Here is a 24,379-nt window from a genome sequence, read left to right as displayed (position 1 = left end):
AATATCAGGTGACTGAAGCAGGAGAATAGCTTGATCCCAGGAGGCAGAGGCTGCAGTGAGCCTAGATCATGCCACTGCACTCCAGCCTGGGCAACAGAGTGAGACTCTGTCTCAAAAAAAAAAAAAAAAAAAAATCCAATAATAGAGATGATAAGTGCAGAAGGAGCATATGTAGATTCAGGAATGTTAAACACAGTAACTTTTTTTAAAATAGAGGACATTTTCCAGGCCTCTTTCTGTGAGCAGACCCTGTCCTGGAGTGATGTCGTGCATTTGTGTGCTGCCTGTGTGAACACTGCCTACTTCGCAGTGATGAGAGTGGCTTAGCCAGGGACCCGAGGCTGTGTCTCCCAGGGCTCTCCTGCTGGTGTCTTTTGCCTGCCTTCACCACCAAGGAGGGTGGCCGAGCAGCAGCTCAGCCCGTGCTCTCACCCACCTCCTCCACACATGCCAGCCCTGTGTCCTCAGCACCCAAGGCTGCCAGTGACTCTATGTTTCCTAGGCTTCTTCTATCTCCAGGAGTGGGAGTTTCCCTCGCTGACTTCTTGGGACCTGATCCAGGCAGCACACTTGGTAAAATCTTTCTTTGTCTGAGATGGGAATTTTATTTCTTTTGGTTTCTATTTTCTCTGAATTAAGATATGTAATTCTTACCACGGACTTTATAGATGAGCCACAGAATTTCTTGGTGGGCAGAGGTATGTGAGAGCCCATTCATTGCCAACTTGGAACTTGTTCCAGATGGCAGTCATAGATGACAGTGTTAGTGACAAACTGCATGGCAGAGAGCACTGTCCTCAGGAGAAATGCATTCTTGAAAACAGCAGTGACTTTGCAACCAAAAATCATTTTTGAAAATCTCATACAACAATCTTGTGCATTTCCACAACTGTCTTCTGGGCTTTATTTGGGGGCCATTGCCTCGAGCACTATCTCCCAACCAGTTTTCTAATGTCACCAAGTGAAGAAAAGACCCATGAACACAGGACACAGCATAGTCTGACGCTCACAGTGTTTTCCTCTCTCTGCAGACACACTCAACACTTCAACACCGTAGTGCGTATTCTGGGATCTCCCATTTGGTAAGGAAAAATCTTAGCTTTGAGAAAGGTGACACTTTCCTCCCTACTTTTGCTGGAGAACCACACTCGTTTGAGCTTCCTGCTGGAAATGAGGTTTGGGCAGTTTGGTGTAAAAAATGAAGAGTTTAGTCAACAACTGTGGCCATCCACTGCAGTTCCCAGAAGCAGTGATGTCATTTAAATAGTAATAGGGGTGCATCAGGGTGGGGAGGTGTGGAGGAGAGAGTCCGTGTGGAGTGATGGTGAATGCCTTTGGGAGTGTGTGCATTTCTCTAGAAAGCATGTTCCTCTGCGCAAAGCACGACCCAAGGATCAAAGTTCTAGAAACAAAATTCCATCCCCGCATCAGTCAACACTTCATCCTTCACCACAGCTGTACCTGAAGGTTAGTTTAACATCCCCTGTCCTCAGATTGCAGATGGTGGAGAGATGAATTTCCCAAGCTCTCAATTTGTATTCTTGATTCTTCTATCAATATTTTTGCCTTAAATATTTTTCTCGATTTAGAAAAATGTCCCATGTCCCATGCCAATTTTATGCACACTTTTCCATAGAATAGATCCAGAAGGAACAGAGCAACACTGCTTTCACCAGATGGGGAGAATCTTGATACCAAGTGTGGTGTGAGACAGCCCATGAGAGGGGGATTACAGGCCAAAGTCTTCTGAATAGAGACATCCAAACCTGTGTCTCATTAACCTCGAGGGCCCTGCCCATCAGAGTGGCTTCCAGGTCATTCGGCGGCATTCATGGAGGCACTGCCCACTCTCAGGTAGCTGCTCAGGTCAGCCGTCAGCAAGATTGATGGGTCATGGATTGAATTCATCAAACCACTGATGCACCAGCCCCGATGGCCACGTTTTCAGTTAACTTCCATTAACTGCTCATGCAAGATTGGTCAGTTGAAGGAAAGTTTTTTTCCTGGCACAGCCGTTAAGTGGCAGTTGGCTTGGAACCTCCTGAGTTCTGAGCCAGCCTGGGGGCCAAACAGACCCCTGGTCCCTGGGGATGGTCACTGATCATGTGCTCACCATAAAGCAAGGTCAGGGGTCGGAGGTTTCTGTTTGAATGATTGAAGCTCTTCTCTGGACTTAGCCACCTCCAGGCATCCACCTAGGAGAGATTCTTATTCACATAGGCAGTATGAATAGCCACATGAAAGAGAGGAAAATTATTCTGAGATATATTGAATCCAGATATTGGTTACATGTTACTACAGATCATAAGTTAAAAAAATTTCCATTGTTCCCTATCATCAAGAAATACCAGTTTGTTAAGATAAATTCTGGCTCTTGAATCCATATTCTGGCTCCAGAATCCATAAATTCTGGCTCTTGAATCCATCCAGATATGACCATAGTCATATCTTATTTCAAACCAACTTAAAATATGTTAAATATATTGATTTATTATTTTATAACAAAATAAATATAGAATTTCTCCTAAATATAGAATGTAATTTGCTTAAACATTTTTCCCGGGATTTGTAAACGCTGCTACCCATTTATGCTTTTTTATTTATTGAGCCTAGATATTGCAAAATACTTTTCATATGTTTAGAATCCATCTAGCATATTTGGTAGATAATCATTTTCATAACTTTAACAAATTATTCAACTCATAGAACAGCAATTATTCACCAAACATGACTTGGTTACATTAGTTCAAGAAACCTATTTACTATTTTCATTTTGAATATGGGCTGATTATGATAATCACTGTAAGAAATTATGTTTAAATAGACAAGATATTTGAGGAACTCTGAATTGTTATGTATTTCCTTAGCTGAAAAAAGAATATTTTAAAATAGAATTACAAAAGAAAAGAAAATATCTATTCTACTTCTAGGTCAATGGGAAAGTACATTTCTTTGTACTACATTGATATAATAATAGCTGAATATTCATAAGCCTTTTTTGTGCACTGTGAATGATACTAAACACTTTACATGTATTACCAAATTCAATCTTCATAACTCTCTAAGATAGGGTGTAAGTGAGGAATTACATTTGATTGCATTTAGTAAAAAAATAAAATAAAATAAATAATACTGGCAATTAAATAATGATGTGGTTTTTGCATATAACAGGAGGTCCAAAACATGATCTCAGGCTGGTGCAGAAGTTCCACTGTGTTCACAGTGACTCCATCTCCTTCCAGATGGAGTTGTGATCCACAATCTCATATTTAAAAAATGGCTTGAAGTTTCAACCATTGCATTCATATTCTAGGCAGGAACAAGAGGAAGGGAAAGAAGTAAAGGCAAAAAGGCACCAGCCGGCTAAGTGTCAAAGCTGTCAAAGCTCTAATTCATCATCTTTCACTCACATGTCTTGACCATTCTGCAAAGGATTCTGGGAAATGTAGTTATATAGCTGGGCACATTGCCAATGTCATCAAATTTATGGTTCTTTTAATAAGAAATAATGGAGAAATAGATATTGGTTAGGCAGCCAGCTGCCTCTATCATAGGGTCAGTTCCATTGTTTATCTCCATTTTATAGACGAAAAATCTAAGAAATTTGCTTTTGGATGTATCACTAGTAAGCAGAGCAAGTGGTACTACTAATACTAGAATCCACCTTGGCCATGCTATAAAACCTAGACTTTTTATTTTGTTTATTAAAATGTATTTTTCTCTTTTTTCCTTTTTTTTTTTTTTTGAGACAAAATCTTGCTCTGTCACCTAGGCTGGAGTGCAGTGGTGTAATCTCGGCTCACTACAGCTTCCACCTCCCAGGTTCAAGCAATTCTCCTGCCTCAGCCTCCCAAGTAGCTGGGATTACAAGCACCCGCCACAATGCCTGGCTAGTTTTTTGTATTTTTAGTAGAGATGGGATTTCACCATGTTGGCCAGGCTGGTCTCGAACTCCTGACCTCAGGAGATCCACCCACCTCGGCCTCCCAAAGTGCTGGGATTACAGGCTTGAGACACCACACATGGCCCTAAAATATATTTTTCTATTACCCTCATGCCAAAAGGTAAGCTTCAAACCTTTCCTCGGGCTTATTTTAAACATTTTCAAACCTATGGAAAAGTTGTAAAAGGAAAAGGAAACATTTTTATACCCTCCCCTCAGATTTATCAATTATTAGTATTTTATCACATCTGATTTTGTCTCTTTATATTTATACCTATACATATATTTACACAGACATACATAGACACATAAACATACACACGTTTGTTTTACATGAGTGCACATATTTTATCTGACACCATCTAAAAGTTACTAGCAAACAATCAACATTACCCATTATGCCAAATACTTCAGATTGTATCTGCTAAGAACAAGGGCATTATCTTGCATAACCAAATACAGTTATCACCAGGAAATATAATATTAATATAGTATCTATTATGTGATCTATATTCGATTATCCCAATTGTCCCAGTAATGATCCAGGATGCCATCAAAGATCAGACTGCATTTTGTTTTCCTGTCTCTTTAGTCTTCTTTAATCGAGAGCAGTTTCTCTACCTTCTTTGCCTTTCATGGCACTGAGATTTTTGAAGAGTCTAGGCAGTAGTTTTGCTAAATTACACTCAATGTAGATTTGTCTCATTTGTCTTCAAATTAGATACAGATCAAATATTTTGGGGAAAAATAGCTCTATTCTTTTTAGTACATTACATCAGAGATGTTTGTGCCCTAATTGATGATATTTTGATCACTTGGCTAAGGCAATATCTGCCAGATGTCTACAATATCCATAAAAGTAGCTTTTTCCTTTTGTAATTAGTAATCTGAGGGTTAATATTTTGAGGCTATGTGAAAATACTTTCATTCATGATTTTAGCATATGGGATGATTCTTTCCTGAATCAAATTATTAGTACAGCGGTTGCAAAATAGTAATTTTTCTATTATATTTATACTATTCATTTCTTCCACGTTTATATTTGGTATTCTTCTGCATAGATGGGCCTTAAGATTTGTTTTACTTTGGTTTAGTTCCATCATAGACTCATCAAATTTATTCCTGTTATTATTTATTTTGATGTTCACATTTTCCAAAATTTGGCCAATGGGAACCTGTTAAGCTAATTCTTGTGTTCTTTCGACATGTCCCTATCATTTTTTTTTATACCAGTAGACTAAGACCTATCTTTTTTGAGCAATTTATTTTTTCTGTACTCACCTTATACTTTCTTCCTCTTTGCCCTAGAACTGATCATTTCTCCATGTTCTTTTCACTGAGATATGGTATTAGAAACCAAAATCGGGCCATCTGATGAGCTTACCAACAAGGATTGTTTTTGCTTTTAGATCCCTTTAATAGAGTATTTTTTGTTGTTAGTTTTGTTTTTTGTTTGTTTGTTTTTAATCACTGATACTTCTAATTCCAATCCAATACTACAGGATTCTTCTTCTTGTTCATCATTCCCACTGAAGGTGTACAAGGAATTCCTTTCAAAAATTAATTGAATTCCTTTTTATTTTATTCTCTGTGGCCATGTTATCTATTTAATGTCTAGTTAAGTTTGTTTACATCTGTATTCCAATTTAGGGGTTTTCCCATTCTTATTAAGATCATTTTATACTATGTTATACCTCCTTTAAAACAGCCAAATAACTGATATAGTAAGTCTTTCAGTATTACTCTTTTTAAAAGATGTTTAAGTTTTATTTTGTTTTTAATTGACACATAACAATTGTGTGCATTTATAAGGTATGGTGTGAAACTTCAATTACTATTTCTTTTAACAAGTGATTTTGCTTCCTTAAAATGAAAATAATGTCCTCATTGACTTAGATATTTAACCAGATCAAGATGGAAAAGAAAAATCTGAAGAGCTCACTATAATCAATGAGGTAGTTTCTGTGTGTGTGTGTGTGTGTGTGTGTGTTGGCTTAAAGAATAAAATAAATGGCAACAATAATGGGGATTAAAACAAATCTTTGCAATAGAGAAAAACAGTTGGAGGGCAAAGAATTGTTTGCAAGGAACTTTCATTCAATTTACATGCAACATATATTAATCAACTCACAAACTTAGAAGATCAAGAAATGTAACTTTATTTATTTTTTAACCAGATCTGATATGAGCTGGTGTGCACCAGCACAAGCATAACAGATGTTAAATATTAAAATGTTCCATTATCAGTCAAGAGCATTCCTCTCCACTATCACTGCCACCCTAAGCCCTACTCCACAAAGCCCCAGCCCTCCAAATGTCCCAGAAATTTAAGAGATGATGTCAGGCACAGCAGGCAGCTGCCAGGATTTTTCAGCCAACCTCTGATCTGATTCGTTGGTAGGAGTGTTACACAGTTGCTAAATATTTAATATTACCCTTGCCTTTATTTAAATTTAATTTCAATTTTTAGTTCCCACTTCACTGAGTGGCAGAAACAATGTCAGTTATGCCAAGGTCCCCATCTGCTTTCCCGGGGGGTTTACCTAAGTTCCAGAAAGCTTAAATAGGGCAAAAGCACTGGATATGGGGATCTGAAGATGAGTGTGGCAGAATCTTGCCCTTAGTATTGTTTTCTGTCTATATAGCAGCCACCAAGACACCCTCACAGTTGTTGGGGTCAATGGTTACTGGTTATTGATCTCGGAATTTCCCTACTGCCTCCCCTTGTTTTTTGTTTTTTGGGTTTTTTTGGTTTTGTTTTCCTTTTGAGATGGAGTCTCGCTCTGTCACCCAGGCTGGAGTGCCGTGACGTGATCTTGGCTCACTGCAACCCCCGCCTCCCAGGTTCAAGCGATTCTCCTGCCTCAGCCTCCTGAGTAGCTAGGATTACAGGCGCCTGCCACCACACCCAGCTAATTTTTTGCATTTTTAGTAGAGATGGGGTTTTGCCGTGTTAGCCAGGATGGTCTCCATCTCCTGACCTCGTGATCCACCCTCCTCGGCCTTCCAAAGTGTCAGGATTATAGGCGTAAGCCTCCTCTCTTATTCCCAGCTAGCATGCAGGCTCTCTGGGGCTTCCCTGAACTGCTCTTGGAAACATGGAAGGCATCCTGCTGCTCCTACACAAGGGAGGTACGTGCAGAGATCAAGGGGCCTGTCTCACCCCATTGGTCTACATCAGCACCGTCCAGTAGAAATATAAGGCAAGCCACCTGTGCAAGCCACAAACATTATTTAAAATTTTCTAATATGCACATTTAAAACATAAAATGAAACAGCTGAAATTAATTTTAATAATGTGCTTTATTTAATCTGATACATCCAGATATCATTTCAACATGTAATCAATATAAAAAATTATTAATGAGATAGTTTCCATTCTTTTGGTACTAAGTCTTCAAAACCTGGGTATCTCTCACACTTGACAGCACAATTTGGACTAGCCACATTTCAAATACCCAAACCCCACACTTAAGTTTTGGGTTAAAAAAACATGCAAATGTTGTTTCTGTTTTCACCCAGTGTTGGAATCAGGATTTCACTGGAGTCTTAGTTCCTTCCTGGATAATACCTGATCTGCTGGCTTCTGCTCTTGCATCCTCCAAACCCATGTGGAGTTTCTGTATCACTGTTCTCAACCACTCCCAGACAAAGCTTACATTTTAGAAAGAATGAGGCCCTTTCCCAAAAATCCTCTGGCCTCCTTTTTTGTTATGCACTTTCTTTCCCTGAGTCATGCTATGCACCAAAGGAGAAGAATATGAAATAAAAGGAAACAGGGCAAAAGCCCTCTGTTAATTCTGCAAAACATTTATTTAGTTCCTGCTCTAACCCAGAATTCACTTAAATATATCACAGGAAATTATAGTGAACATAACTGGACATCCACGTTTGCCTTGGAAAGTCCCAATGTATGTCTCTTTTCATGGCATAATTAAAAGCTCCCCTTTCATTTTCAAAACTGTCTTGGTTTGGATAATAAATGATAGTCACCTAAATAATACTATTTAGTCTCTAAATAGTATTACATTGTTCCTCATATATCCCTATGAAATAAATAACATTGTCTAAGTTTGCAAATAAAGACACTGAGCATCAGGAGGAATTAAGCGCTTGGCCACAGTCACAGAGTCAATCCAGGGGCAGAGTTCATTCACTATCCCTGGCATTAAAGCCCCTGTTCTTTCTCCTCCCTTATGCATAGCAGTTTTGGTCATCCTAGGTTCTGCAGGGTTGGAAAAACTTTCTTTGGAGATTTCCCACCTCAATTCCAACTTTACTGCCGCTCAGCTGTCAGCTGGTTAAAGACTCAGGCTCTGAAATGTTCATAGTGTGTCTATCCTGTCCCAAAAAGGTCTCCCAGGCCAAGCAAATGTAGTTTAATCGTTGACAAAACAACCATTAATAACTCTAAACTTTCGAATGCCAGCTTCACTCAGGGAGAAAATTAAGAGACTTTTGATGACTTTACACCTCATTGGTCAGTGAGGTTTGGAATGCAATAGTAGCAAGCTGCAAAACCTAGCAGGCCAAATAAACGAAGGAGCTAAAAATAAACTGCCGAGTGCCTAACCTCAGAGGTGCATAGAGCTCCTTCCAAAACAGGCATAATCTAGAGGTAGAAAAGGATCGGTGGGTGGGGTATTTATCAGATAGAGATCTACTACTTGAATAGACAGGCAGCAGGGGCCCTAAATAAGGGGCTTAGTGGAACAAAGAATGCTTTTGCAGTTGGAGACATAACAGGCATGGAAGAAACAGAGATAGAAAAAAAATCTTTAAAGAAGAATGCAGAAAAAAAAATCTAGACGTGAAAATTTTATAAAACAGTACTACAGAGAGAAATTTTAAAAGACTAAATATAAACTGGGCTTACAGGAGCTTAAATTCAGCATCACCAGCTTTGACGATGGAATAAATGGGAAATACTGACCAGCAGTTCTCCATCCCCAATGGAGGCAAAGACAGAAGGAATGAGATCCAATTCAAGCAATACTGATTAGGTTAGGTACAAGGAACACTTTCTCCATAATAAGGACCAGGCTGGATTTTAAATACCTCATAACTATTGAAGATCCTCCTGTTACAGTTCAGAAAAGAGGGAAATGATTGACTTGGGTATACTTGGGCACCCGGAGCACTGTTATTCACTGCGGAGATCTGGATAGCATAAAAAGAAGTGTTTATAAATATTATTACTACATGTGTGCTCCATTTCTTCCAATTATATTGAAAACAGCTGCTATCAAGGAACAAACATTTGGGCCGTTCTGGGGCTGTAATTTTCAATTCCAGAATGCACCTATAAATATGACATTTAAACAGTGCTTTCAAAGGCTTAAATAAAATGTTTAAATTACAAGAGACTTTTAACATGTTTACAAGTTCTAAGGAATTTTTTTTAAAAAAGAGAGAGAGAGTTTATTCGCCACCACATTTTTCTTCTCATTCTGGCATCACCTTTGACCCTGGTTATGTTCCCTCAAGACAGGACTTAAAACCCTGAATTATGGGGAGGCTCTCTCCCCACTCCAAATCTATACTTGCACCCCTCCACTCCTGGAGCCCCATAGGTCTGCTAGGATTGAAATTTGCTTGCAATGATGTGCTGGTAAATCAAGTGGGCACCAGGGAGCTCAGATTTGTAGCATTTGCTGGTTTTGATAGTGTAAATATTCCCACCATGGCCAATTTCAAGGACAGCTATGTTTAACAAACAGCTTGCAAAATTCCTGAAAACATCACAGCATGTTTTCATGAGCTTGTGTGGGGATATCTATCATATTACTGGCAAGAGAAATTTTATGAATCCAATTCTCTGCCCCACGCAAGAAATATTCCAAACCTCTGAGCAGTCTTATATAAAAACAACAATAAAAATAACAGCTGCCTCTTGCTAATCACTCTTTACGTGCCAAGATTTGCAGTTAGAATAACATTATTGATCCTCTATGAAGAACTTCATAGAGGCTTCATAAGGCCATTACCATTACGTCCAGGAACAAAGGCTTGGGGGCTAATAACCTGAGCAAGGTCACAGATATTGGAAGTTTATAGAAGCAAAATTCAAACCCAGGTCTATCTGACTCCAAATTCCAGGCTTCACCTCTACCCTATCCTGCTTTTTTTTTCAGTGAATCCAGTTATCCTGATGGTCTTTCAAAAAGCTCCACTCATCTTTCTTTGGTACTCTCCTGCCACTTTTCTTTACCTTCATTTTGGTCCCTCCTTATCTCTTATTCCTTACAAAGGAATTATTTGCCACTGGAGGGCAGGGCTGTGTCCCAGGCATCTTTATATACCAACAGTGCCCCGTAACTGCCCTATTAATGTTCCTGCATAAATAAATCAGTTAATTAATGGATTCAAAAAGAATCCAGGTCAGCTTTATTCCTTTGTTTAGACTGCTCAGCATGTCACATTCCCTGGGCATCAAAGCCTCAGGATTAAAGATAGAGGTGGTAATAAGAAGATGCAGTGGAACCTTACATTGAAGTTTATGAGACACTGCTACTACCTCCATTGGGTTTAGATTTTGTTTTGTTTTGTTTTGTTTAAAAAAAAAAAAAAAAAGAGCTAAAAAACTTAAGTCAATGTATCTCCAATTGACTTGTGACTTAGGTTTGTTGTTGCCCATATTTACATCTCACATAGTCTTTAAAATGTAAAAATTTTAAATGGTCATTTCATTGCTTTCCTGTCTCCTAAATGATTGAGTATCACCTCTCCAGACTGTAGGCTAAAAGCAGTCACCCTGACTCCCAGCTCTTTGACCTATAAAGTAGACTCATAAAAATTACAGCCTGGAAAGCAACATCTGGAGCAGCCCATGGACAAGGCTGATAAATCATTTTATGCATTCATAAAAACTTAAGCGGGGTTTTGAATGAATAATAATAATCACACTTCAAAAGAATCTCAGCAAGTACTTTTTTAAATGAGGCACATTGAGATTTTTAAGTAGCAGTGTCTAATAGAGTATTTCTAAGTGTTTGGCTTCTTTTCATAATGTATAAATCAGTTAGGCAAGTCAACCTGCACTTTGAAGGCCTGTGACACATGTCAGATCCAAGAGATGTTAAATTTGATGTTGGTTAGATGTGGAAATCTAACTCATTTCACTTTTTCCACAGATACTTGGGCTATAGGTGATCATTTCCTTTGCAGTATAAGCTCCAGGTCTCCATTTGATGACTCCAGTGCCTAAGGTAAGAGTTTTATGAGTATGCCAATTTTTGTGGCATACCTCGGAATAACTACTAAATTAAACCAGGAGATACTCTTTCCACTTATATACCATTCTTTCAGTATATGGCACAGAATTATTTTAGCAAGTTTCTTTCAAAAAGACAACTTTTTCTTTGCTTCTCCGAACAAATGAAAGTACCTTGCACATTGAGGGCCCTCGGCAATATTGTCTGATTGACTTATTGAACTTTAGTTCTGGTAGGACAGCTTGAGGGAGAGATGGAGGTTCAGATTTTATTAGCTTAGAATATCTTTTCTGCCAACGGTGACTTGACCGTATCGTCTTTAAATACAAAAGATAGTTCATTATTCTGTAGCTTAGAATTCATGTGGTATATTGATGTTTCTTTTCTGCCCTCTTGGATATAGTAAAACAAAATTCTTTCCTTTTAAGAAATTTATAAAATTATGGCTCTCTGACATAAGTATTCTTAGACAATACATATCATGTATCTCATTTCAAATAGCTGTGATTTAGATCCCTACCCAGTTTTCTACTCTTAAAATGAAGACCAATTTTGAATGTATAATGATATGCTATTCTTTTTTAGAGTTCTTTATTCACTTTCCATCAATTTCATAGTCATAAAATGCCAGCATTTTTTCAAGTGTTAGAAAAATGTACAGAAGAAAAAAATTTGTAGGTGAGTTTCTTGTCCTTCCTAGAGTATTATTTATGAGGCATTTCATTTCCCCCAAAATAAGAAACTGGAATTTTCCATACTTCAACTGGATACAATCTAAGATGTTTTCTAAGTAGCAATGTCACACTTTGCCATAATTGTAAATTCCATTTATAGTTTTTATAAAGTTAGATTTATACTCATGCAAACAAAACAGCTTAAAACCCACGATCAAGTAAGCTCCAACCCCGAATGCAAGGTTGGTTCAACATAAGCAGATAAATAAATCTGATTCATCAGATACAAAACTAAAGACAGAAACCACATGATTAACTCAATAGATGCAGAAAGGGCTTTCAATAAAATTTAACATCCTTTCATGTTAAAAACTAAATAAACTAGGTATTGAAGGAACAAACCTCAAAATAATAAGAGCCATCTATAACAAACCCATAGTCAATATCATACTGAATGAGCAAAAGCTGGAAGCATTCCCCTTGAAAACCAGCACAAGACAAGGATGCCCTTTCTTACCATTCCTATTCAATGTATATTGTTGAAATTTCTGGCCAGAGCAATCAGGCAAGAGAAATAAATAAAGGGCATTCAAACAGGATGAGAAGGAGTCAAACTGTCACTGTTTGAAGATGACATGACCCTATACATAGAAAACCCCATTGTCTCAGCCCAAAACCTTCTTCAGAAGCAACTTCAGCAGTCTCAGAATATGTAATCAATATGCCAAAATCTCTAGCATTTCTATACACCAACAACAGTCAAGCCAAGACCCAAATCACAAACAAAGTCCCATTCACAATTGCCACAAAAAGAATAAAATACCTAGGGATATGAATAAAATGGGAAGTGAAAGATTTCTACAAGGAGAACTACAAACCACTGCTCAAAAAATCAGAGATGACACAACCAAATGGAGAAACATTCCATGCTTATGGATAGGAAGACTCAATATTGTTAAAATGGTCATACTTTCCAAAGCAATTTATAAATTCAACACTATTTCCATTAAACTACCATTGACACTCTTCACAGAACTAGACAAAACTACTTTAAAATTCATATGGAACCAAAAAGAGCTCAAATAGCCAAAATAATCCTAAGCAAAAAGAACAAAGCTGGAGACATCACAATACCTGACTTCAAACTATACTACAGGCTACAGTAACCAAAACAGCATGGTTTTGGTTACTAAACAGACACAAAAACAGACACATAGACCAATGGAACAGATTAGAGAACCCAAAAATAAGATCGCACATCTACAACTATCTGATCTTCAACAAACCTGACAAAAACAAGCAATGGGGAAAGGATTCCCTATTCAATAAATGGTGCTAGGATAACTGGCTAGCTGTATGCAGAAGATTAAAATTGGACTCCTTCCTTACACCATATACAAAAATTAACTTGAGGTGGATTAAAGACTTAAATGTAAAACCCAAAACTACAAAAACTTTGGAAGACAACCAAGGCAATACCATTCAGGTCATGGGCATGGGAAAAGATTTCATGACTAAAGACACCAAAAGCAATTGCAACAAAAGGAAAAGGTTGACAAATGGGATCTAATTAAACTAAAGAGCTTCTGCATAGCAAAGGAAACTATCAACAGAGTAAACAACCTACAAAACAGGAGAAAATTTTTGAAAACTACGCATCTGACAAAGGTCTAATACCCAGTTCTTATAAGGAACTTAAAAAAAAATTACAAGAAAAAAAAACAACCTCATTAAAAAGTGGGCAAAGGACATGAACAGACACTTTTCAAATGAAGACATATATGTGGCCAACAAACATATTAAAAAAAAAAAAGCTCAACATTGCTGATCATTAGAGAAATGCAAATCAAAACTACAAGATACCATCTCACATCATTCAGAATGGCTACTATTAAAAAGTCAAAAATAGGTTGTGGAGAAAAAAGAACACTTATACGCTATTGGTGGGAGTGCAAATTAGTTAAACCAGTGTGGGATAGTGTGGCGATTCTTCAAAGACCTAAAGTCGTAAATACCATTTGACCCAGCAATGCTATTACTGGATGTGTACCCAAAGGAATATAAATCATTCTATTATAAAAACACATGTACACATATGTTCATTGCAGCACTATTCACAATAGCAAAGACATGGAATCAACCCAAATACCCATCAGTAGTAGACTGGATAAACAAAACATGGTACATGTATTCCATACACCATGGAATAATATGCAACCATAAAAATGAATGAGATCATGTCCTTTGCAAGGACATGGATGTAGCTGCAGGCCATTATCCTTAGCAAACTAACACAGGAACAGAAAACCAGATACCACATGTTCTCACTTGTAAGTGGAAGCTAAATGATAAGAACACATGGACACATAGAGGGGAACAACACACACTTGGGCCTATCAGAGGGTGGAGAGTAGGATGAGGGAGAGGATCAGGAAAAATAACTAATGGATACTAGGCTTAATATCTTCATGACAAAATAATTGGTAAAACAAACCCCCATGATATATGTTTACCTATGTAACAAACCTGCACATCCTGCACATGTACCCCTGAACTTAAAAAGTGGAAAAAAAAAGATTGCAGATGGAATTAAGGTTGCTAATCAGCTGATCTTAAAATAGAGAGAGTATCCTGGATTATCTGAGGATGACATAACCATGAGAGGCCTTAAAAGCGAAAAAGAGAGGCCAAGGAGAGGCAGAGAAAGAAATGTGATTAAAAATAAAAAGTCAGAGAAATGCTAAATGGTTGGTTTTAGAGGAGGAAAAGAGCACAAGTCCAGGAACACAGGTGGTCTCTCAAAGCTGGAAAAGGAAAGAAAATTGTTCTCTCCTAGGGTCTCCAGAAAGAAACACAGCCCTGCCAGGGCCTTGATTTTAGCCCAGTGAGACATATGCTGGACTTCTGACCTCCAGAACTAATAAACTGTTGTTTTACGTAACTGAACTTGTGACAATTTGTTGCAGCAGCCATGGAAAACTACTACAGTGCTAAATGAACAGAAAAAGCCCACCCTCCAAGGCATCAAGGAGAATTCAATTACAGCAGGGACTGCCGAGACCAAATCACTAAACATTAGCTGCTTATGGTAAGTACAGCGATTGATAAAATGAGCCAGCTCTGGAGACTGGTTGCTCAACAATGTGATGTACTTAACACTACTGAACTTTACATTTAAAAACTGTTAAGACAGTAGATGTGATGTTATGTATATTTTGTCACAATTATAAAAACCCAAACAAACCAACGAAAATTAAAAAGTCAAGCTCAGAAAAGTTTCACATGCCCCTGAATACCACAGGTCTAGGGTTATTATTTCACAAGGGGAAAGTCTAAGTTATGCTAACAGAAGAAATATCCTTTCCTCATATAAGACCAGACAGTCCTTTGGAGCAAAAACAAAAACAAAACCATTGTTCTCTGTGGTAACATGTGTTTTCTTCTCTTACCTAAAGAAAAAAGAGGAGGGAGACACCTACAACCCCTGCTCCTGTACATTGAGGAGTCCAAACCACTACAGTTAGTCACCCCTTTGCCTTCAGAATCAGCAAACATGAAATTCAGAGAGGCATCATTTATTATCTGATCAAAGCCTGAATCTCTCTAGTCTTCAATTCACAAGACTAGGCCAAAAGGACAGATCAAAAACCTCCTGTGAAGACATGTGGAATTAGAGAATGAGGAAGGGGAGAGGATAGAAAGGTGGGAGGAAGAAAGTGTCTTTGCAGAACAATGTCCTTTCAGGGGCCCAAAGTCCAATATTTCCCTCCAACAGACTCAGTCACTTTGTCAAGTTTCAACCCATATCCTCTAGGTATAACTGAAGTCTCTGACTGTCAGTAAAAGAGTGTGAGAGAGCTCCAGTTAGATGTGACTGTTTGGTTTCTGGAAGACTAGCTCCTCAGAACACAGGAAGGACTAGGAGAAAGAACAGTAATGATACAGGCAGGAAGCAGACAAATGCCTAGGCAGATAGGGGTGGGTCCCAGCTGAAACCTAACCTTCAAGCTGAAGACAGTTTAAAACCTAAGTCTCAGGTAAATCCACAGATTGGAATGAGAACCAGTCTTCCCGTTTGGCAGTGCTTTCCTATGATTGATCCTACCCTTCACCTATTTTACATATACCTACCCATTCCTAATTGGTTTTCTACACTGTCGTGCTCACCTTAGAGTAGTGTCTTCACTTTAACCTCTTTTGCCTACTCACAAACCAATCAGCATGCACTCCCCATTCTGAGTCCATAAAAAGCCCTGGACCCAACCACAATGGGAGAAAAATCACCTGACTGTGGGCGTAGGGGACCCTCCCAGATGCCCTCTCCACTGAGAGCTGTTCCATCACTCAATAAAATTATCCTCCTTTGCCCATCCTCACCTTTCAATTATCAGTATATCCTCATTCTTCTTGCACTGGAGACAAGAGCTCAGGAGCCACAGAATGCACAAGTGGGATGAGTGGGTGGGGCACCTCCAGCGGCAGGCTGGGGGCTGAGCAAGGCCCAGGCAGAGGGGTGTTACTGGCCATGGAGGTCCCTGGTTGGCAAAGTGGCCGAGAAAACTCCTACATCAGTAACATCTCTCTGGTCATTGTGTGGGCTCCAGGAAAAAATGAGCTTAGAGGTATGTTTCAGTAAGGGTCTTTATATTTTTATATGCATGTTAATATATATGTCATATATATGTAAGTAGGTAACATATGTGTAGAGAGAGAGAGAGAGATTTTAAGGAACTGGCTCACTTGACAATGGGAGCAGGCAAGTGTGTAGGGCAGGAAAGCTGGCTGGAAACTAAGGTGGAATTTCTATGGAAAACCTCTTGAGGCTTTGAATTGATTAAATGAGGCCTACCACATTATGGAGAATAATCTCCTTTATTGGAAGTAAACTGATTGTAAATGTTAATCATATCAGACAAAACACCTTCATGGCAACCCCTAAATTAGTGTTTGAAGAAACAACTGAGCACCATAGCCTACCAAGTTGACATCTATAATTAACCATCTCAAGGAGCCTCAGTTCCCTGTGCTTTTCCCACCTTGGGGATTGCGAAGCACAGTTGCAACAGCAGAGGGACTCACAAGCAGCAGTGATAGAAATGAACCCACGAGCTAAGGGCCAGGAACGAGTATTACCCTGGTTGCCCCTGTCCCCTGGTGTATTTCAGAAAGGACTATATTCTGAGACAGAGTTTGTATGTCCCCTGGTTATTCTCACCAAAAGCAATTTTTCATGAGTATGTGGTGTTTTGCCAAGAAAATTAGAAGATGTCCTGCTTCTTCAACTTTCCCACAATAAAATGAAATGTGATATCTTCTTTTCATTGTGCATTTTGACTTCTTCTGATTGTAAAAGTAATATATGCTCATTTTAGAATATTTGGAAACTTCTGAAAAGTAGAGAGAAAATTAAAATCACCCTCATAATCCTTCTATTCAAAGACAACAATTGCTGACATTTAATGTATTTTCTTCTTCTCAGATAATTCTTTTTCATTGTATTATCTAACATATCCACAAAAATATTTTTTCCAAGAAAAAATATTGTTAGTAGGGCCAGGTGCGGTGGCTCACGCCTGTAATCCCAGCACTTTGGGAGGCTCAGGCGGGCAGATCACGAGGTCAGGAGATTGAGACCATCCTGGCTAACAGGGTGAAGCCCCATCTCTACTAAAAATACAAAAAAATTAGCTGGGCGTGTTGGCGGGCGCCTGTAGTCCCAATGAGATCTGGCCTTGCAAATCTTGCAACCAGCCACATATCTTACCACATACCCAAGGGAACCTGAGATCTAGTCACACTAGGTTACATAATCTGTCTTACCTCCATACCTGCGCTCTTTATCTTCCATCTGTCTCAACCAAAAGCCCTCAACTTTTACTCTGCTAAGTTACATTTTCAAACAGTAGAAATACTATCCAAAAAGACAGTAGGCAATTTCTAAGAGAGGGACAGGGGGAAATAGTCAACCAGATTATACTTTCTTGATTTAACAAATAAAACAAATGCTAGTTTTAAAAAGAAAATTATAATGACTAGGAATTTTCCATTTTTATATGGAACCTATGGTTATGAAGTAAAACCTTCAAGAAATATGGCTAAACAATAACATCAGTTATCCAGCCATCTTTACCAGCTAGAGTCTGCCAGGTGTTTTGCATGCATCATTGCTCATGTTCATGACACTGAAGCCTTGCACTGTATTAGCCATTTTACAAAGAAAGAAACTGAAATTCAAAGAAGTAACTTGCTCATTATAGATATAAGGGGCAAAACTGAGATTTGACCCCATGTTGACCAATTCCAAGGCCTATGCTCTTAAAATTTCTTTTACCTAGTTCATTGGCATCAGAGCTTTGGCCAAGAAAAAACAAATGGCCAATTGTGATTTGGTCATAACTATGCCAGAACATATTTTGTCAAATTTGAAAATGTTTATTCAATTATGACTGATCAGAGAGTTTTCTCTTTTGAGGATCACCCACCATAAAGCAGTACTACACAAACAGAACTCATTTAACATGAAGAAGAAAAGGTTACGGAAAGAAATGAATATGCTTTCTGATGATAAAATTCATAGTATCAAGAATGAAATTAAAAGGTGAGAGCTAGATTCATAGCACTTACAATTTATTAAAACTAGTAAACCCATCAGGAAAAAATATAGCCTCATATGAATTACGTGTGTGTTATACCATTCTTCTGAAAAAGTTAAGGACTGAGCAAAACATCCTTGAAAACAAGGTTGCCTTCATCCAAAAGTGGCTGAAACTGAAACTGTGGTCTGTTTAGCTGTACCAAAAAAAATTGCATAAGGACAGCAAAATGAATAGAAAAATAAATAATCCAATTTTTTTTCAATAAGCAGCAGAAAATAAATGAGACAATAAAGTCGTTTCCTGAAGATGAATGAGGCAAAAATATTTTGAACTTATAAATTGTTATTAATTTTGCCTGCCCAGCCCCTCTTCATGCTGTAGACTCTACTAAGAACACCACAGAAGATGGGATTTTTTTTTTATTCGTTCATTCATGCAGTAAATACGTATTGAATAGCTACTATATGTCAGATGCTATGATAATCACTGGGAAAGCTGAGATAAATACAACAAAGAATTTGACATCATCTCGCTTATACTCTAGTGGGAGAAATAGACAATAGCTATTTAAGCAAATAAATAAATAGTAATAAGTGTTATGAATTAAAATAAGAAAGGAGAATGAGGTTGGGAAAGGAAAATTTATCTAAGGTAGTTGAAGAAGGCCACCTTGAGGAATAATATTTGAACAGGGACCTGAATAATAAGAAAAGAAGCTGATGGGAGAAGACAAGTGTTCCAGGAAAAGAGAAAAACAAAAGTAAACCATAGATGGAGGAAAAGTTTATGCCTAAGTAAAATCCAGAGTACTCTGCCTCGGTGGAAAGAAGTTAGAGAAAGAGAGGAGATTACATCATAGAAAGGGTTGGCATCCAATCAGGGACTTTTATGATTTGGAATCTGGAATGTTTATTCTTAGTGAGACTGAAAGCTAATAGGCAGCTGTCAGCAGTGGAGTGACAGGATAGAGAAACAACTGTAGAGGAGCAAGAGATGATGGTGACTTGGACCAAAGTGGAAGCAGTGGAGGTGAGGAGAGCTGGTCAAATTCCAGGTATATATTCAAAGTAGGGCCATTTGTGGTGATGCAGCTGTATGGAATCAAAAGAAAATCGAAGACAACTCTGGGTTTTTTTTTTTAATCTAAGCAGAAATTAGACCCCATTTGTCACTCCATAAACAAATCAACTCAAAATGGATCAAAGACCTAAATGTAAGACCAAGAACTATGAAATAATTAAAAAGAAAACATAGGGAAAGTGTTTTAGGACACTGGTCTGGGAAGAGATTTTTATGAATAAGACCTCAAAAGCACAGGCTACAAAAGCAAAACAAACAAACAAACAGAAATAAATGAGATTATATAAGAACTACAAAACATCTGCACATCAAAGCAAACAACCAACAAAGTGAAAAGACAACCTACAGAATGGAAGCAAATATTTGCAAACTATTCATTCAACAGGGGATTAACATCCAGAATATACAAGGAGCTCAAACATCTCAACAGCAAAAAAAAAAACAAAAATCCAATTAAAAAATGGACAAATGATCTGAACAGACGTTTCTCAAAAGAAGACATACAAATGGCCAACAGATATCATTTCACCCTAGTTAGGATGGTTATTATCAAAAAGACAAACAATAACAAATGCTGGTAAGGATGTGGATAAAAAGGAACTCATACACTGTTGGTGGGAATGTAAGCTAGTACAGCCAATATCGAGAACAGTATAGAGGTTCTTCAAAAAACTACCAATAGAACTAGCATATGATCCAGCAATCCTACTGCAGGGTATATATATCTAAAGATAAGGAAATTAGTATATCAAAGAGATATCTGTACCTCCATGTTTATCGCAGCCCTATTCACAATAGCCAAGCTATGGAATCAACTTAGGTGTCCAACAAGAGATGAATGGATAAAGAAAATGCTGTGTACATGCACAATGGAATACTATTCAGCCATAAAAAATTAATAAATACTGTCATTCACAGCAATATGGATGGAGCTAGGTGACATTATGCTAAGTGAAATTAACCACAAAAGGAAAGTTAAACACTGCATATTCTCACTCATATGTAGATGCTGAAAACAGCTGTTAAAAGTAGAACAGAGGATAATAGATACTGAAAGGAGTAGAGAAAATGGGAGAATAAGGAGAGATTTGTTAAAGGATACAAAATTACAACTAAATAGGAGAAATAAGTGCTAGTGTTCTATACCACTGTAGGATGACTATAGTTATTGAATGTTCTCAGCAAAAAGAATTAATATGCTAATTACCCCCATCTGATCACTATACATTGTATGTATCAAAACAGCACTATGTACTACATAAATATGTACAATTATTGAATATCAATTTTTAAAAATTAAATTAAGCTTTAGAAAAAGTACTTGGTGATACCACTTCACACTAAGAAGGCTCTTTTTAAAAAAGCAATGGGAAGTAACAAGTGCTAGTTAGGATATGGAGAAATTAGAACTCTCATGTATTGCTAATGGGAATGTAGAATGGTACTGTTACTTTGAAAAGCAGTTCAGCAGTTCCTCAATAAGTTAAACACAAAACTACCATATGACCTTGCAACTTTACACCTAGGTATATACCTGAAAGAACTTAAAACAGGTGTTCCAACAGGAACTTGTACACGAATCTTTATAGCAGCATTATTCACAGCAACCAAAAGGTGGAAATAATGCAAACGTCCACAAAACAATAAATGGCCACAAAATATCCATACAATGGAATACTATTTAGCTATAAAAAAGAAATGAAGTACTGACACATGCTCCATGGATGAACCTGTAAACATTATGTGAAGTGAAAGAAACCAGACACAAAAGTTCATGTCGTATGATTCCATTTATATAAAATGTCCAGAATAGGCAAATCCACAGAGAAGGAAAAGACTAGTGATTGCCAGTGGCTTGGGGAAGGAAAAAATGAGGAGTCATTGATTAATGGGTATGGGGTTTCCATTTCTGGTGATGAAAATGCTCTAAAACTAGATAGTGGTAATGTTTGTACAACAACTGTGAATGCATTAAATGTCAATGAATTATACACTTTAAAAAGGCTAAAAAGATGAGTTTTACTTTATATAAATGTTACCACAATTTTTAAAAAACCATTTGTTATCAAAACAAAAACAAACCAAAAGAAACATTCTGCTCAACAGGAATCATGGTAATTGTCTTGCCCAAAGTATCTTCCTTTAATATGGCAGAAATATTAGTGTGAAAGACAGAGGACTCTAATCAGGAGCAGGAAATTTAAAAAAAAAAAAAACAGCAAAAGCAGACATGAAGCGGAGGAACCATAGAGGAGCCAAATTACAAGTAAGCAGAAACTTTGAGTCAACAAAAAGTATACCATAGAGTGAAGCTGTGAGTAGAGGATGATAGTTAAGCAGAAGTCACAAAATCAGAGGGAACCCAGCAGAGAACTGAAGGCCTGAGCAGGCCCCATAAAGCCTGGTTCCACAGAGAAGCCTTGAATCTTGAATGACTCTTCCTTCTAGTGTAGCCTCTAAATTGTGTCTGTAAGCATGGCCCCTGTTCCTTTGGAATGACCTAGCTCTTCACACACTTTGTAAAACCCCATCTCCGTTACTGCCACATCAGTAACTTAATAATAAATCCCCATTATTTGAGATACCATGATGGTCTTACAGCCAAATATCCTGAGTATTCACTCACTCTATTTTTCAATGGCTTTCACTTTGCCATCAACAATTAATTAGCAACTGCAATTGTGGGACAATTTTCTATTTTGTGGGGTTTGGAAGCACAAAAATGCAGGAAATGTTTATAAGAGGAGGGAAATAATGGTAAGGAGCCTGACGAGGCTTCAGGATTTGGGGTTGCAGGGGTCTCGTGGGTTTTGCAGTAAACTTATGTGATTATGTTGTAACAAATTCCCATTAGGTGACTTTATTTTCACAGCCAATTAATCCCTAGATGTTGGTGCAAGTTGCCCCAAACAGTGAGAGAGTAGTCCAGGTTTTAAGTGGATCCCGTGTTCCCAAATTAGAGTTCTGACAATCAATAAGGCAGCAACAATCATCCTGATTTCTTTCAGACCAGCATATTTGCTTGGAATCCCAGCTTACATAAATCAGTGATCGTTTTCTCAATCTATTTCCATTGGCATTATGAATAAAAGTCTTCACAGATTTACTCTTCACAAAGTCTAGCAGTAAATTGCTTGACAGTTCTAGTTTTCTGTGTGGTGAAATTAAATATTTTATTAAAATGTTTTTGTATAGATTCATATGTAAACTATGCAAGTCTCTTTCTCTGCTTCTTTGTTCCTTATTTTTTTTCTTCCTTCTTCTCTTTCTTTCTTTCCTTGGATTGGGTAGAGTAGGGTGGGTTGCAGGTAGTGAAGGCAGCAGACAGTCAAATGAGTCTTAATGATTAGTGTTTATAATAATCCCCTGTTCACTTGGCAGAGGGTGAGCTGTAGATCTCTTCATTCTTATTACAGGCTGTACCTGAAATACATTCATCACAGTCAAAAGGAAGTGAAGAGACACAGAAGGGAAGCAAGATACTGAGATGCTGCCAAGTATCCCAGAGTCCATGATGGAGTAGAGATGAAACAATAGACCCAGGTCATTCCTCTGCTGGAGGTTCGGAGGCAACCAGTAGTGCTCTGCAGATGAACATTCATGACAACTTGCCTTTCAACTGGATGTGTGTGACAGCCAGAAAAATACCATCGAGGTAAAGCTTTTTTCTCCTAGAGGAGCAACTGACTCGCCGCAGCATGTTGTTATGTGGACCTCTAGTCTGTGGACTAGTGGACCTTCACCTCCTTCAGTGTGTGGGTCTGTCCAGGGCTTCCATCCCTCCAGTAAGAACCCTGACCCACATTCCTGCATTTGATAACTCTGAATTAAATCAAGAAAAGCTTGGAAATTTGGACATAGTTGTTTATAAGTCACTCATTTTATCTATCAAAGTCTAAAAATGTTGTAGTCCCTGAATTTAGTATAACAATGCCTGTAGTGAGAGCAAAAATCTTTCAGGGAAAGCTTACTCCTCCTGATCCTCACTCCACATACTTCACTGATATTGGACAACTAACCCTTTAAAAAGGTTTTTCTTGGGCTCCTTCAAAGCCATGACAAGTACCAAGGTATATCAAAGTTCACTATCCTTTCCGTATCTTCCATAATCCCAGTCACCCTTTCTATCAGACACAAAGTGGGGACATAGGCAATGCCTTAAAGCATCCTATCATCTACACCTAATTTGGGGCACATATCTGATAATACTGACTCCTAAAGCTTAATTCTGAAAACCACCATGTCTCTATTAAATGATCAAGAACATCCCACACACAACACCAGGCAATGATACATCTTCGTGTATTTCCTGAATCTAGGTTAATTAATCTATATGTAGCTTCATTTGGCCTAGTTTCTTCCACACCTTTACAACCCTGGTATTCATAAGGACTCTGAGAAACAGTTATAAATAATTATTAAATATAGACTGTCTAATTATCTTTTTACCAGCCACTTTCTCTGGAATGCTCCCTCTACAGTCTGGTGTATTATGACTTTATTTGAAGTCTACCAGCTCGAAGGCAAAATATATGACTCCTAGCTCATAGCATCTCTTTTAATCTTTCATTCTGTTCCCTGGGCACTGTGACGCTGCTAAAGTTAAAGCTTCAACAGAAACAGAAGATACATCCTCATACATTTCTGTCCTCACACTCACCTTCTGTCTCATCCCTGAATGTTTCAAATTTCAAAGATTTTAACGTGAATTGAAATGAATAAGGCTCTAATGACTCTATCATCTACATTTATGTTAGACAAATATACAATGTAATCTACATAAATACGCATGCATTCTTAATGCATTACCCTAAAGAGAATATCACAAAAGAGGAATTTTAAAATAATGTACCTAAATTCACAGCTATCTAT

General features: G+C 37.9%; 2 long non-coding RNA genes across 2 annotated transcripts; both read left to right on the top strand.

The window, feature by feature from the left end:
* Positions 1-2,080: 2,080 nt before the first annotated feature.
* On the top strand, positions 2,081-14,893 carry LOC134735853 (uncharacterized). Its single transcript, XR_010119389.1, has 3 exons — positions 2,081-2,124; positions 11,077-11,151; positions 14,798-14,893. It is a non-coding gene; the product is annotated as an uncharacterized lncRNA (long non-coding RNA).
* A 4,474-nt stretch (positions 14,894-19,367) lies between these two features.
* Positions 19,368-23,425, top strand: LOC129463124 (uncharacterized). The gene is made up of 2 exons (XR_008651015.2): positions 19,368-19,481; positions 22,924-23,425. It is a non-coding gene; the product is annotated as an uncharacterized lncRNA (long non-coding RNA).
* Positions 23,426-24,379: the final 954 nt, after the last annotated feature.

This window comes from Symphalangus syndactylus, chromosome 2, assembly GCF_028878055.3.
Source record: "Symphalangus syndactylus isolate Jambi chromosome 2, NHGRI_mSymSyn1-v2.1_pri, whole genome shotgun sequence".
NCBI lineage: Eukaryota > Metazoa > Chordata > Mammalia > Primates > Hylobatidae > Symphalangus > Symphalangus syndactylus.
The sequence above is the reverse complement of the archived record's forward strand: the minus strand, read 5'-3'. Positions and strand labels throughout refer to the sequence as shown.